The sequence below is a fragment of the Oncorhynchus tshawytscha genome, linkage group LG07 (genome assembly GCF_018296145.1).
Source record: "Oncorhynchus tshawytscha isolate Ot180627B linkage group LG07, Otsh_v2.0, whole genome shotgun sequence".
Classification (NCBI taxonomy): Eukaryota; Metazoa; Chordata; class Actinopteri; order Salmoniformes; family Salmonidae; genus Oncorhynchus; species Oncorhynchus tshawytscha.
The window spans coordinates 53574035-53588647 of record NC_056435.1 but is presented as its reverse complement, the minus strand read 5'-3'; positions in this window follow the sequence as shown (position 1 = coordinate 53588647).

The window sequence follows — 14613 nt, the reverse complement described above, 5'->3', positions numbered from 1 at the left end:
GAGTAGCAGGTTTGCCATATCTGTCCTGTTTGCGCATTATCTCTCCTATGTGCAAATCTTTATGGCAGTCATTTTACTTAAGGCCCTTGGAAATTACCTACATATTTGCAGTTATAAAAAATTAGAAAGCAATATATCCATTTACAAATACAAATCAAAAGGTGTTTGTGGATAGTGAATTGCATTTGTGGATGGTGATTTACATTTGTGTAAAGTGGTTTACATTTGTGGATTGGTGATTTACATTTGTGTAAAGTGGTTTACATTTGTGGATTGGTGATTTACATTTGTGTAAAGTGGTTTACATTTGTGGATTGGTGATTTACATTTGTGTAAAGTGGTTTACATTTGTGGATGGTGATTTACATTTGTGTAAAGTGGTTTACATTTGTGGATTGGTGATTTACATTTGTGTAAAGTGGTTTACATTTGTGGATGTGATTTACATTTGTGTAAAGTGGTTTACATTTGTGGATTGGTGATTTACATTTGTGTAAAGTGGTTTACATTTGTGGATGGTGATTTACATTTGTGTAAAGTGGTTTACATTTGTGGATGGTGATTTACATTTGTGTAAAGTGGTTTACATTTGTGGATTGGTGATTTACATTTGTGTAAAGTGGTTTACATTTGTGGATTGGTGATTTACATTTGTGTAAAGTGGTTTACATTTGTGGAAAGTGATTTACATTTATGGATTGGTACTTATTTGTACAGATCATGATACACGAATACAACATGCATGCTGTGTGTTCACAATACATTTGGCATGATATTGAACCCATAGATATGGCCTCTGCAGAAATCTGGGCATTCATACGTCTTGCCTTGCGAGACAGTGCGGAGCCCCCCCACACACACACACACACACCTACCATTAACCAATCATGACAATTCAGAGCTATTAGGAGACCTCTGCATTGTTACAAAATACAGAGGAGCTCAATTTGGCCTCTGCATGCCATGTAATTGCGTCTCTAACAATGCGGAGGGCTCCGTAAAGCCCCGCATTGACATGATTGGTTGACAGTAGGTGAGGGTATGAGGTCCTGTATAAACACAAACTCATTTCCTTGACAACTTCCTTCACACCAGCTCAGCTCAACAGCTCTGCGCTGCTTCGTGAAGCGCAAGAAGTATGAATGCCCTGACTTCTGCAGAGGCTATATCACCGTAAGTGCTGCACAGCCAATGCAGAGGGCAGATTGACCATGCAGCGCCTTTTAACCATGTTACATTTAAACTTCTATGGGATAGGGACGTCTCAAGGATCCCGGATTGCAGGGACCCTGACAAAATGTAGGTCTGCTGGAGTATTTTCAAACTTTGCCCACTAGAGGGATAATAAATACAAACTAAAGCAACTGTCATTGGAATGGATTATTCTGTAAATACTTATTATTATGATAAACATGCTGATGATCGTATTCTGCAAGGACCAGCAGAAAATACCACAACAAAACATGCCATTCAAAAAGTTTATGAAACCTTTTGCAAATATTATGTGAGTACATTTTATCTACTTCCATTGACTTCCATTGTCACACAGACAAAGTGATAAGACTCAAACTGTTTTTAAACACTCAGATACAACTGTTAAACGTGCACAGTCTTCCTAAAAATCATAACCACCTTGTTCGTTATCTGTATTCTCTCAGTCATGAATTTTCCATTGTTGCCCTTTCAGAAACATGGTTGGCTGAAGAGACATCTCATTATAATACTGTTCACCACTGTTGAACATCAAGAGTGGGAGGAGTGTCGATTTGTGTTGATAAATATTTTCAATTCTTTGTAAGAGAGGACCTTGCACTTACATCTGATAACATTGATGTTGAATCTCATTTCATAGAAATGTCCTCCTGTTCATTTTTTGGTGGTAAAAAAAGTGGTAATTGGATGCATCTATTGGCCACCCGATTCTGACAATGGTAGTTTCATTGAAATCCTTGCATCAACCTCGGATTTTATTAATGTTGAAGATAACATGTGTTTTATATTGGGGGATTACAACATAAACTGATTTAAAAGTGAGAACCACACTGACATCTGACTTTCTGAATAGTTTATACTCCAGCTATATGTATTCAGCAAAGCTCACAAGAGTTACCAGTTCATCTGCAACCCTTATTGATAATATTTGTATACATTCTTTCAATTATGTGGCTAATATTGTAACGGTTTTCTTCCGTTGAAGGAGAGGAGGACCAAAATGCATTGTGGTTAGTGTTCAACATGTTTAATATAGACGATAACTGAGAACACTACAAAATACAAAACAACAAATGTGAAAACCGAAACAGTCCTATCTGGTGCAATGACACAAAGACAGAAAACAACCACCCACAAAGTACCCACAGAATATGGCTGCCTAAATATGGTTCCCAATTAGAGGCAGCTGTCTGTCGTTGTCTCTGATTGGGAACCATATTTAGGCATCCATGTTCTTTGGGTATTTTGTGGGTGGTTGTTTTCTGTCTTTGTGTCATTGCACCAGATAGGACTGTTTCGGTTTTCACATTTGTTGTTTTGTATTTTGTAGTGTTCTCAGTTATCGTCTATATTAAACATGTTGAACACAAACGGAAGAAAACCGTTACATGTATAGGTATACTTTATACTGACATTTCTGACCACTTTCCACTTCTCTTTGGCAGCTGGAAATGAACAGATGGGAATGATTAGTAGCATTAAATGTAGAATATTTAACAACAGTAGTTATTGATTGATGATATTTCATGGGAAAATGTTTATAATCAGGCCGATGTGGAGTCTGCTTACCAGAATTTTCTCACATCTTTCAATTCTGTATTTCACCACTACCACTACTTCCCTTAGTTAAATCATGTAAGAGAGCAGCAGAAGGGTTCTGGAAACCTTGGTTTTACAACTGGTCTCAAAAAATCCTCAGTTAAAAAAAACTAGTTGTGTTATCACAAATCCCTCTACCCTGAATTCTACTAATTAAAAAAAAAGGTATAAGAACAAATTTACTCACCTACTTCGGATATCCCCCAAAATATATTTAAAATAATAAAAGTCAACTTGGAAAATCCTCACTCAACTGTTGAGTAAGAAAAAGCCACCGATCCCATCTCAATGTATTGTTGGAAATAAGACCTTGTAGTGATCCTGATGTTTTTTCATGTGAATTTAATCACTTTTTTATGAATGCGGGTTAAATTGTGGTGGTGATTACTGATCAATTGATTTATACATTTATAATTAGTAGGTTTTGTTATCTGTTTTAACAAACCTTTTTATTTGTGTACTTATGTATTGAATATTGTTTTTTGTGGTGTGGTTTTCTTATAAGCCCTTGGGCTGACCAACCACACCTGCACAAAATATTTATAAAATATATATATATATATATATATATATATATATATATATATATATGTTAATCTGTATTGTTATTTATCACTTGTTTTCTTTGGTGCAAATACATTAAACTTAAACTAAACGGTTCAAACAGAGGCCTCATCAGAGCTATGTTAATGTGTACATTTATCTCCAGAGTTTACAGGAGAACTCTGGAATGTAAACCGCTTTACTGTACGATATGTCGATCTTTACGAAGTGATTATAGTTTGGTAATAGTAGGGCTAGTTTCTAGTTTATTATGCATCTGTAATTAATTAGTTGTTTGACATTGTGTGTTTGTCATTTAGCTGATTGTCAAATAATGAGCTTATGGCTGCAGTGGTGGCAATAATAAGGCCAGGATAATTCCTCCTGGTGGTTACACAGATGTACACTCATTATTAAAATGTCTACATTTAGAACAATGATATCACGTTCAGAATATGTTTGGTTTCCATCAGAGCTAGTATTATTCCGACGTCTTGACATCTAGTTTGCATAGTAATGCCATTTGAGATCTTGGAGTCCAAAATCAGTGAAATCAATTCATTTATATACTGCAATGTCCTTACCTGACATGGTCCACACTGTTCTCAAGACCAAATTCCTTGGGGAGAATGTATTGATGAATGCTAGGTAATTCTATTACACCTCATTTGTTATATTGCTATACTGTGACATCTTGAAGAGAGAGTGTAGTGTTTCATAATGGTGCTTCTGTGTTTCTTCCCACCCATAACCCATTGAATATGACCCCCAGGAGACCCCATAGTGTGATGGTACCTTCCTTTCCCAGACTCCCACTGTCAGAGCTGTAAATGGAATACATTATAAGCATTTATCATCCTGACTAAAATCAGGTATGTGTGTGTATTGATCAGAGAGGTCTCTGAGGTACAGTGTGACACACCCCAGGTCCACAGCACCACGGACAGAGTCTGTGTCAATATAGGGGGCCATGGCAAAAAAGAAGTGCACTACATAGGGAATAGGGTGCCATTTGGGACGTATCTACAGAGACAGAAAAGGTGGAAATCAGCAGGACATTTAATTTGAGGAATCTAAATTCCTCATTTAATTTCCCTGTTCTCAGCAGGGCTGTCGAGGACTATCACAAGGGCCCTCTGCTTTCAATGTGGGCCATCTGCCTCCTCCTCTATTAAAAGCCTGCCTCTGTGCCTTGGCTCTCATACTGTATGGCTTCTTCACTCTGCCTCTCAGGCCCTGTGGTTCTTTCACATGGCCCTCCTCTCCTCTCGCATTCCTACAAGTTCCACTGTACCATCACACAATACCACTTATAGCTAATGATGCAGGCCCACGACCGCTTCCCCTCTCACACAGCTTCCCTAGTCTATCTCGCAGGCCATTCTCTCTTCTCGCACTCATCTAGGTTAGACCACTACACAGACAAAAAACACTATGTGTAGCCAATGACCCAGAGCCCTCAATCTGCCTCCTATGCCCTCCTATAAATGTCACGCCCTGGCCTTAGTTATCTTTGATTTCTTTATTATTTTGGTTAGTCCAGGGTGTGATATGGGTGATTTATGCCTTTTATTTTGTCTAGGGGTTTTTGTAGATTTATGGGGTTGTGTTCAGTTTAGTTGTCTAGATAAGTCTATGGTTGCCTAGATTGGTTCTCAATCAGAGGCAGGTGTTTATCGTTGTCTCTGATTGGGAGCCATATTTAGGCAGCCATATTCGTTGGGTATTTTGTGGGTGATTGTTTCCTGTCTTTGTGTTTTATGCACCAGTTAGGACTGTTACGGTTTTCACGTTTATTGTTTTGTAGTTTGTTCATGTTTGAGTTTTCTTATTAAAGAACCATGAACTATAACCACGCTGCGTTTTGGTCCGCCTCTCCTTCCCAGGAAGAAAGCCGTGACAATAAAAGCCTGCCTCACACACGGCTTCCTCAGCCTTCCTCTCCTCTCACACTGATCCAGGTTGATTGGACCACCACACAACACAGCACAACTTGTAGCCACTAACCCAGAGCCATGTAATCGTGTGTCTGGGATGATATTCTGAACCACAGCTAGAACCTCGAAGATCAGAGGCACAATTTAAAAATGCGACTCTGAACTGGCTTGTGGTCCAGGTCATGATCCTGTGATGTGGTTTGTGATGTTGCTGCCTTGTGTAGTAATATGCCACATACAATTGTGCATACCGTCCCGATTCCAACCCTGCCACTCAAATTGTACAGAGCCTCTGTGATCTTTGAATCCCAGCCTTGTTTTATGTAATGTGTGTAGACTTCTCGTCTCTTTCTCTTCTCTCCCCGCGGTTATGCCAGCTTCCTCTTCTCTACATTTTGAGACCTTGTGCCGATGATCAAGTTTTTAAATCAGTGCTGGGGGAGTTTATTTTTTATCTATGAAATCTGCTCTCTCTTTCTCTCTCTCACCTACCTTGTAGCCATATACACTACCGTTCAAAAGTTTGAAAGAAAAGCACATTTTTTGTCCATTAAAATAACATAAAATATATCAGAAATACAGTGTAGACATTGTTAAATGTTGTAAACAACTATTGTAGCTGGAAACAGCAAATTTGTTATGGAATATCTACATAGGCGTACAGAGGCCCAATATCAGCAACCATCACTCCTGTGTTCCAATGGCACATTGTGTTAGCTAATCCAAGTTTATCATTTTAAAAGGCTAATTGATCATTAGTGTCAATTGTCTAGGTGATGTGGGTAAGGCGGAGTCAGGCGCAGGACACAGAGATGAGTAATAATCGTAACTTTACTCAATAAGCAATCTTCCATCAAGGAGAACAAAATTCCAGAGCACATAAACGAGACAATTTGACTCCAGATTGCGGTGGTCAGTCCAAATGAGGAAAGGGTGTTTAGCCCCCTCAAGCCAATGCCTCCACGCCTTCAGAGGCTTGACAACAACCAACAGCTCCCGGTCCCCCACATCATAGTTTCACTCCGCCGGGCTGAGCTTCTTCGAAAAGAAAGCACAGGGGCGGAGCTTTGGTGGCGTACCCGACGCTGAGAGAGAACAGCTCCTATCCCAGCCTCGGACGCGTCCACCTCTACTATAAATGCCAAAGAGGGATCAGGATGAGCCAGTACGGGAGCCAAGGTAAACAGAGCCTTCAGGTGACAAAAAGCCCTGTCCGCCCCAGCTGACCACTGCAGTCGCACCAGTCCCCCCTTTAGCAAAGAGGTAATAGGAGCCGCTACCTGACCAAAGCCCCGGATAAACCTCCGGTAGTAGTTGGCAAACCCTAAGAACCGCTGCACCTCCTTTACCGCTGCACCTCCTTTACCGTGGTTGGAGTTGGCCAATTACACTCGGCTGAAATGTGGTCATTTTCTTTTTCCACCCCTGTCTCGGACAGGCTGTACCCTAGGAAGGAGAAGGACTGCTGGAAGAACAGACATTTCTCAGCCTTGATGTACAGGTCATGCTCCAACAGTCGACCAAGCACCAGGGACACATGCTCGGCGCATGTAGCGGATTATATTAGAATGTAATCTATATACATCACTACACCCTGCCCATGCAGGTCCCTGAAAATCTCATCTACAAAGGATTGGAAGACTGATGGAGCATTCATCAACCCGTACCGCATGACGAGGTACTCATAGTGCCCAGAGGTGGTACTAAATGCCATCTTCCACTCATCCCCCTCCCGGATAAGCACCAGGTTGTAAGTGCTCCTGAGATCCAATTTTGTGAAGAAGCGCGCCCCGTGCAATGACTCTGTCACACTGGCTATGAGAGGCAGCGGGTAACTGTACTTCACTGTGATCTGATTTATACCTCTATAGTCAATACACGGGCGTGAACCTCCATCCTTCTTCTTCACAAAATAGAAACTCGAGGAGGCAGGTGAAGTGGAAGGCCGAATGTATCCCTGTCCCAGAGATTCGGAGACAAATGTTTCCATAGCCGCCGTCTCCTCCTGTGACAGAGGATACACTTGACTCCTGGGAAGTGCTGCGCCTACTAGGAGATTTATCGCACAATCCCCCTGTCGATGGGGTGGTAGTAGAGTCGCCCTCTTCTTACAGAAGGCGAGAGCCAAATCGGCATATTCAGGGGGGATGTGCATGGTGGAGACCTGGTTTGGACTCTCCACCATAGTTGCACCTATGGAAACACCTACACACCTCCCTGAGCACTGACGTGACAATCCCTTAAGAGCCCCCTGTTCCCACGAAATAGCAGGGTCATGATAGGCCAACCAGGGAAGCCCCAACACCACAGGGAAAGCAGGAGAATCAATCAGAAAGAGACTAATTCTCTCCTCATGACCCTCCTGCGTTATCATACTTAGTAGAGCTCTGACCTCCCTAATCAGCCCAACCCTAAAGGACGACTATCTAAGGCATGTACAGGGAAGGGCACATCAACAGGAACAATAGGGATCCCTAATCTAAGTGCAAATGAACGGTCAATAAAGTTCTCAGCTGCGCCTGAATCTACTAGCGCCTTATGCTGGTAATGCGGGGAAAACTCAGGACATGCATACACACATGTGCACAACAGGGAGCTCTGGGTGAGTTAGGTGCCTACTCACCTGGTATGATCCACCAGTGCTCTGCTTGCTGCCTCGACTCCCTGGGAACCTCCCCAGCACCGACCAGCAGTGTGTCCTCTGCGGCCACAGATGGTGCAGGGAATGCCCCCCCCCCCTCCGGTCCCACTCATAGCAGCCCCTCCTGGCGCCATCGGCGTCGGATCGGAGGTGCTGGGGGATGGAACTGACGGACCCCGATCCGGACATCCACGGGAGGCCAACAGGTTATCCAGCCGGATGGAGAAGTCCACCAGCTGGTCAAAGGTAAGGGTGGTGTCCCTGCAGGCTAGCTCCCTACGAATATCCTCGCGTAGACTACACCTGTAGTGGTCGATCAGGGCCCGCTCATTCCATGCCGCCAGCGGCCAGAGTTCAAAAGTCCAGAGCGAAGTCTTGTGCGCTCCTCATCCCCTGTCTGAGATGATAGAAGCGTTCCCCCGCTCTCCCTTCAGGTGCATGATCGAAAACTGCCCGGCAGCGGCGGGGGAAATCCTCATAGTTGTCCAATGTCACTATCTCCCCTTCCTCAAATGGCGTTTGCCCATTCAAGTGCTTTACCAGTTAGACAGGAGATGAGGGCGTTCACACTATCGCCTCCCATACGAGTTGGGTGAGCGGTTGCCAGGTAGAGCTCCAGCAGGAGTAGGAACCCCTGGCACCCGGCAGCCATTCCATCATATACCCTCGGGAGCGCGAGCCGAATCCCACTGGATCCAGGTGAAGGAGGGATGGACAGCGGTGTGGGTTGTTGTGGGAGCTGGGGTGATGATGATGGGGTTGCTGGAAAGACCATGCGGTCCATGGCTGTGCCGAGACTTTGCAACATAGTAGCGTGCTGCAGGACGTGCTCCTCCACAGGTAGAGGAGGGCTGTGTGCACCTGCTGACTCCATTAGAGGTGCGTGTTTCTGTCAATTGTCTAGGTGATGTGGGTAAGGCGGAGTCAGGCGCAGGACACAGAGATGAGCAATAATCGTAACTTTACTCAATAAACAATAATTCTTAAGGAGAACAAAATTCCAGAGCACATAAACGAGACAACTTGACAACAATAAACACGCACAAAACCATGATGGAACCAGAGGGTTAAATAGGGAATAAATTATAACGTAATTGAAACCATTACAATCAAGACCAAACAAAAGGAAAAATAAATGTAGATCGGTGGAGACTAAAAAGCTGGTGACGTCGAACGCTGCCCGAACAAGGAGAGGCACCAACTTCGGAGGAAGTCGTGACAATTAGAAAACGCTTTGAAATTATGTTAGCACAGCTGAAAACCGTTGTTCTGATTAAAGAAGCAATAAAATGAGCATTCTTTAGACTAGTTGAGTATCTGGAGCATAAGCATTTGTAAGTTCGATTACAGGCTCAAAATGGCCAGAAACAAATAACTTTCTTGTGAAACTCATCAGTCTATTCTTGTTCTCAGAAATGAAGGCTATTCCATGTGAAAAATTGCTAAGAAACTGAAGATCTCGTACAATGCTGTGTACTATTACTCCCTTCACAGAACAGTGCAAATTGTCTATAACCAGAATAGAAAGAGGAGCGGGAGGCCCCAGTGCACAACTGAGCAAGAGGACATGTACATTGGAGTGTTTCATTTGAGTAACAGATGCCTCAACTGGCAGCTTCATTAAATAGTACCCGCAAAACACCAGTCTCAATGTCAACAGTGAATATGCAACTCCTAGATGCCAGAGTTCCTCTGTCCAGTGTCTGTGTTCTTTTGCCCATCTTAATCTTTTATTTTTATTGGCCAGTCTGAGATACGGCTTTTTCTTTGCAACTCTGCCTAGAAGGCCAGCATCCCGGAGTCGCTTCTTCACTGTTGACATTAAGACGGTGTTTTGTGGGTACTATTTAATGAAGCTGCCAAGTTGAGGACTTGTGAGGCGTCTGTTTCTCAAAATGTGCTTTTCTTTCAAAAACAAGAACATATCTAAGTGACCCCAAACTTTTGAATGGTAGTGTGTATTGCATGTCTTTATTATTTTTTCGAACGATTTCACATGACGGTTGGTACATAATGTATGACTGCATTCATCTATTATCTATCATTTATTCAGGCTACAACTATATATAATTTATTAGATTCTCTCAGTCCTTGCATTATTTACCTGAGGGCTATATTTTACCCCTAACGCTCTCCAAATAGATTCCTGTTTATATATATTTTGTGTGTGTGCATGCATGCGTGTGTGCGAGTGCGTGTGTGCGTGTGTCCCAGCTCCATGCTCCAGGTCTATGAGTGACCATCATGTCTCCTAGCCTACATGGGACCTTATGTGTAATGTTATGCTAGACTCTGGATGCAGGATGCTGTCCATCACAACATTGCTGGGTCCAGATAGTGATCCCTTCTTTCATATTCATGCTGTGTGTATCACTCATTTGTGTCATTTGTGTCCAATTCTCAGTGTCCAGAGATTCATCTGATTTGTCTTTTGTGTTATGTTTTATTGTACCACATTACAATACAGTACAGCAACAAAGAAATTATAGAGACAACAATTAAGACACTAAATCAAATCAAATCAAACTACGTTGAAGGACATACATCTCAGCCCACCACAATGGTCAGTACATCATCACATATTGAGATTTTGATTTACAGCGAAATGGCTGACTAGTCAAAACAGCAATGTTGGTCTATTCCCCCTTTCCCAAAAACACGGGTACTATAAATTCTGCCTTCCTGTATTATACTGACATGTCTATTCTATTCCAATGAGCCATTTGCTTTATGTTCCTATTCTTATCTTTTATTATTTCTTATTGTTGTTGCATTGTCAAGAAGGAACTTGTAAGTAAGCATTTCATTGAAACTTCATTCCATCACTATGGAAATGTGTGTGCATCAATCAGACACTTAGTTTGCAGGGAAACAGTCCTGCTAATATTGTATCGATTACATGCAAAACAGTCAATTGTCGGGTACTCTATCTGTGTTTTCCTCCAAGCTAATCCTGTATAGTGTTCACTGTATTTTGTTCATTTACAGTATTACTGGAAGCTGTATCAGTGCTACATGTAGATAAAATACATGCAGTAAGATATTTGAGATATTTTAGACATAGTGTGTGAATAACAGATGTGATCTCCCCTGCATTGTTTAATAAAGAAAAGAAGGCCAGCCAATGGTCCCAGTTGGTCTGTAGCTTAATCTGCGACAATAGACTGTCACACCCTGATCTGTTACACCTGTCTTTGTGATTGTCTCCACCCCCCTCCAGATGTTGCCCATCTTCCTCATTATCCCCAGTGTATTTATACCCGTGTTCTCTGTTTGTCTGTTGCCAGCTCGTCTTGTCTTGTCAGGTCTTACCCTGCTTTCTCAAGTTCTGTTTCCTAGTTTCCCAGGTTCTGACCATTCTTCCTGCCCTGACCCTGAGCCTGCCTGCTGTTCTGTACCTTATTGATTCTGCGCTGATATAGACAAAGGACAGCATCAGTTGTGCATAGGTCTATTATGTTGATGGCTGTAGATTCACTCACATGTCAATATCAGACTGGGTATTTTTGTAATCAAAATGTAATCAAACAACATGTAACAATGACAACAATGTTACAAAATAACTGTAAGTACCTGACAATAGACACAAGGAAGCACATTAGATGTGCAGCACAACAGTATGTTGATGGCTGTATATTTGTGAATGGTCTGTCAGCATGGAAATAACTGTGAAGGTGCTAAAGTGACCATTACAATTAGAGCATGCTAGCTAACGTGCTCTTAAAGTAACAACAAACAAAAGCATGTCTCAGGATTCCCACAATATCTAACAGGTACCCCCCCCCACACACACACACACACACCCATGGTGAACTTGTAAACATTGTAAATATGAAAGTAGAATACAGTATTTCAGAAAGTGACCTACTGCTTGCATGTCAATATCAGACAAGGAATAATTTATGTTCACGGTCCCTCCCTATCTGCAAGCATGACCAATGGCATAACACCTTATTGATTGATATGTAAATTCAACCAAACAATAGGAGTACATAAACATCAAATACATATTTCTACAGTGTCAAGTGGAATCATAACCGACCCTGTTACATGTGCGTGTGTATGTGTCACACCCTGATCTGTTTCAGTTGTCTTTGTGATTGTCTCCACCCCCCTCCAGGTGTCTCCCATCTTCCCCACTATCCCCTGTGTATTTATACCTGTGTTCTCTGTTTGTCTGTTGCCAGTTTCTTTTGTTTTGTTAAGCCTACCAGCGTTTTTCTTCTGCTCCTATCTCTTGTTCCTTGTTCCTGTTTCCTAGTTTTCCCGGTGTTGACCATTCTGCCTGCCCTGAGCCTGCCTGCTGTACTGTGCCTCTGCCCCACCTTTTGAGATTACTGACCTTGACCTTTGCCTGACCTGAGCCTGCCTGCCGTCCTGTACCTTTGCCCCACCTATCTGGATTACAGACCTCTGCCTGCCCTGGACCTGCTTTTTGCCTGCCCCTGTTCGATTAATAAACTGTTGTTACTTCAACCTTGTCTGCATCTGGTTCTTACCTGAAATGTGATAGTGTGGTGTGTGTGTGTGTGTGTGTGTGTGTGTGTGTGTGTGTGTGTGTGTGTGTGTGTGTGTGTGTGTGTGTGTGTGTGTGTGTGTGTGTGTGTGTGTGTGTGTGTGTAAAAGCACACTGTCCTTAAAAACGTATTTTTAGAGTTGTAGTCAGCTTGTTGCAATATTGAGTATTCATATAAAGTTGAATCAAAATGTTTCTTACTGAAATTAAAAGAGGAAGAGGGTATGTTAAACCAGACATATTTCAAGCTCTTGTCCAGGCAGGATGACGCCACATACAACATGTGGTGAAGTTATGTTTTATTAGGGATTTGGAGGCTTTTTTACACTGCTGTACACTATATGGTAGCCGATTGAAGAAAGCAATAGTGTTTTGAGATTTGCCAAATGATAACAGAACAAGTTCAGAATGGAACGTCCTTTGACATTTAATGGTCCGTTGTATGATTCCTGCTGCGTTCATCTGATATACTGTGCTTTATTCACTTTTATACCTTTTACTATTTTCTCCTTAATGGAAAAAGTGTTAACAATGATAAAGTGGGAGACAACTGCCTGAAACCAGTGAAATGGTTGTAGAATCTTTGACACTGTCACGTTCTGACCTTTATTTCCTTTGTTTTTGTATTTATTTAGTATGGTCAGGGCGTGAGTTGGGGTGGGCAGTCTATGTTTGTTTTTCTATGATTTGGGGATTTGTATGTTTCGGCCTAGTATGGTTCTCAATCAGAGGCAGGTGTCATTAGTTGTCTCTGATTGAGAATCATACTTAGGTAGCCTGGGGTTCACTGTTTGTTGGTGGGTGATTGTCTATGTTAGTTGCTTGTGTCAGCACAGTTCTCATTATAGCTTCACGGTCGTTATTTGTTTATTGTTTTTGCATAGTTTGTATTCAGTGTTCAGTGCTTTTTTAAAATTAAATATTCATCATGAACACATACCACGCCACATTTTGGTCCTCCGATCCTTCTCGCCTCTCCTCTTCAGATGAAGAGGAGGACGACCGTGACAGACTCTTTTATGACAGGTAATGTTAACTGAAATTATTGAACAGTGAATGCCAGAACCCAGAAAACACTGCTTTTACCTTTTAGCTATTGATGCAAATTGTAGGACTCAGCTTTCAAATCACTATGTGCAATTTTTAAAGGCTGCAGCTTATCATATAAACTGTCTAATTTCTGTTCTGATGAGTCTGTGGTCATAGAAAGCCTGTTATTATATCGTTATTATCTCACACCTTGCCTCCCAATAGGACAGCTATAGATTGCATCTGTCTGACTAAAACCACCTTAGAGATTTTTCTACCCTCTGTGGTTCATCTGCCTCTATCCTGCATAACTTTATATTAGGGACTTTATGACTCAGGTACTGGATATCTACAGTACTTAATTGTTGCATCAAAGCATTTGTTTGAAGTTTGTATTTGCACAGTATAGTACTCTATTTGGACTTTTTGGACACTGCAGTAACTTCTGCAATGATTCATATCATCTGAGGTAAGCAGCTTTCCTTTGGTGTTGAGGAAGGTAACACCATAGTGTGAAGCTACAGTAAACTTGTGTATGACACACATACACAATAAAGATATCTCACAAAACAATCATTTTTCAAAGTAAGCATCCAGGAAATGTAGGAAGACAATATGCCTCAGCTGAGATCTGCTGTGCTGCTGAAGTTGAGCTCTGTTTAACATTTTGGCTCTAATGTGTCAGTGCCTGGCCTTAGGCAATCTGAGTTTAGCATTAGAAAATGCTGATTTATTTGCTGTAATAGCAAGGCATTATGGGAGAAGCAGGCAGTTAGCAGCCAGACAGAGGGGGAGGCAAAGCAAGTTGCTTTGGTTACTTTGATTCAGCAATATTGCTCTCATACTTGCAAATTGTCCCCAAGAAGTATACTTATTTGCAATATATTTGAAGGGATTCATTGAAATGTATGCTTATAAAGTATTTGTGATGCATGAGACTGCTGAGGAGGCATATGCTCTGTGCTTATGAACCCTTTGCTATAATGGTTAAGAAGTGAAATTATTACCATTTTAAATGTTCATGGGTTACAGCAGACTGGTAAAATTACTATTTCTTATAATGATGTGTCCTAAATTCCACCCAATGTCCTACATAGTGCACCACTTTTGACCATAGCCTCATGGGCCCTAGTCAC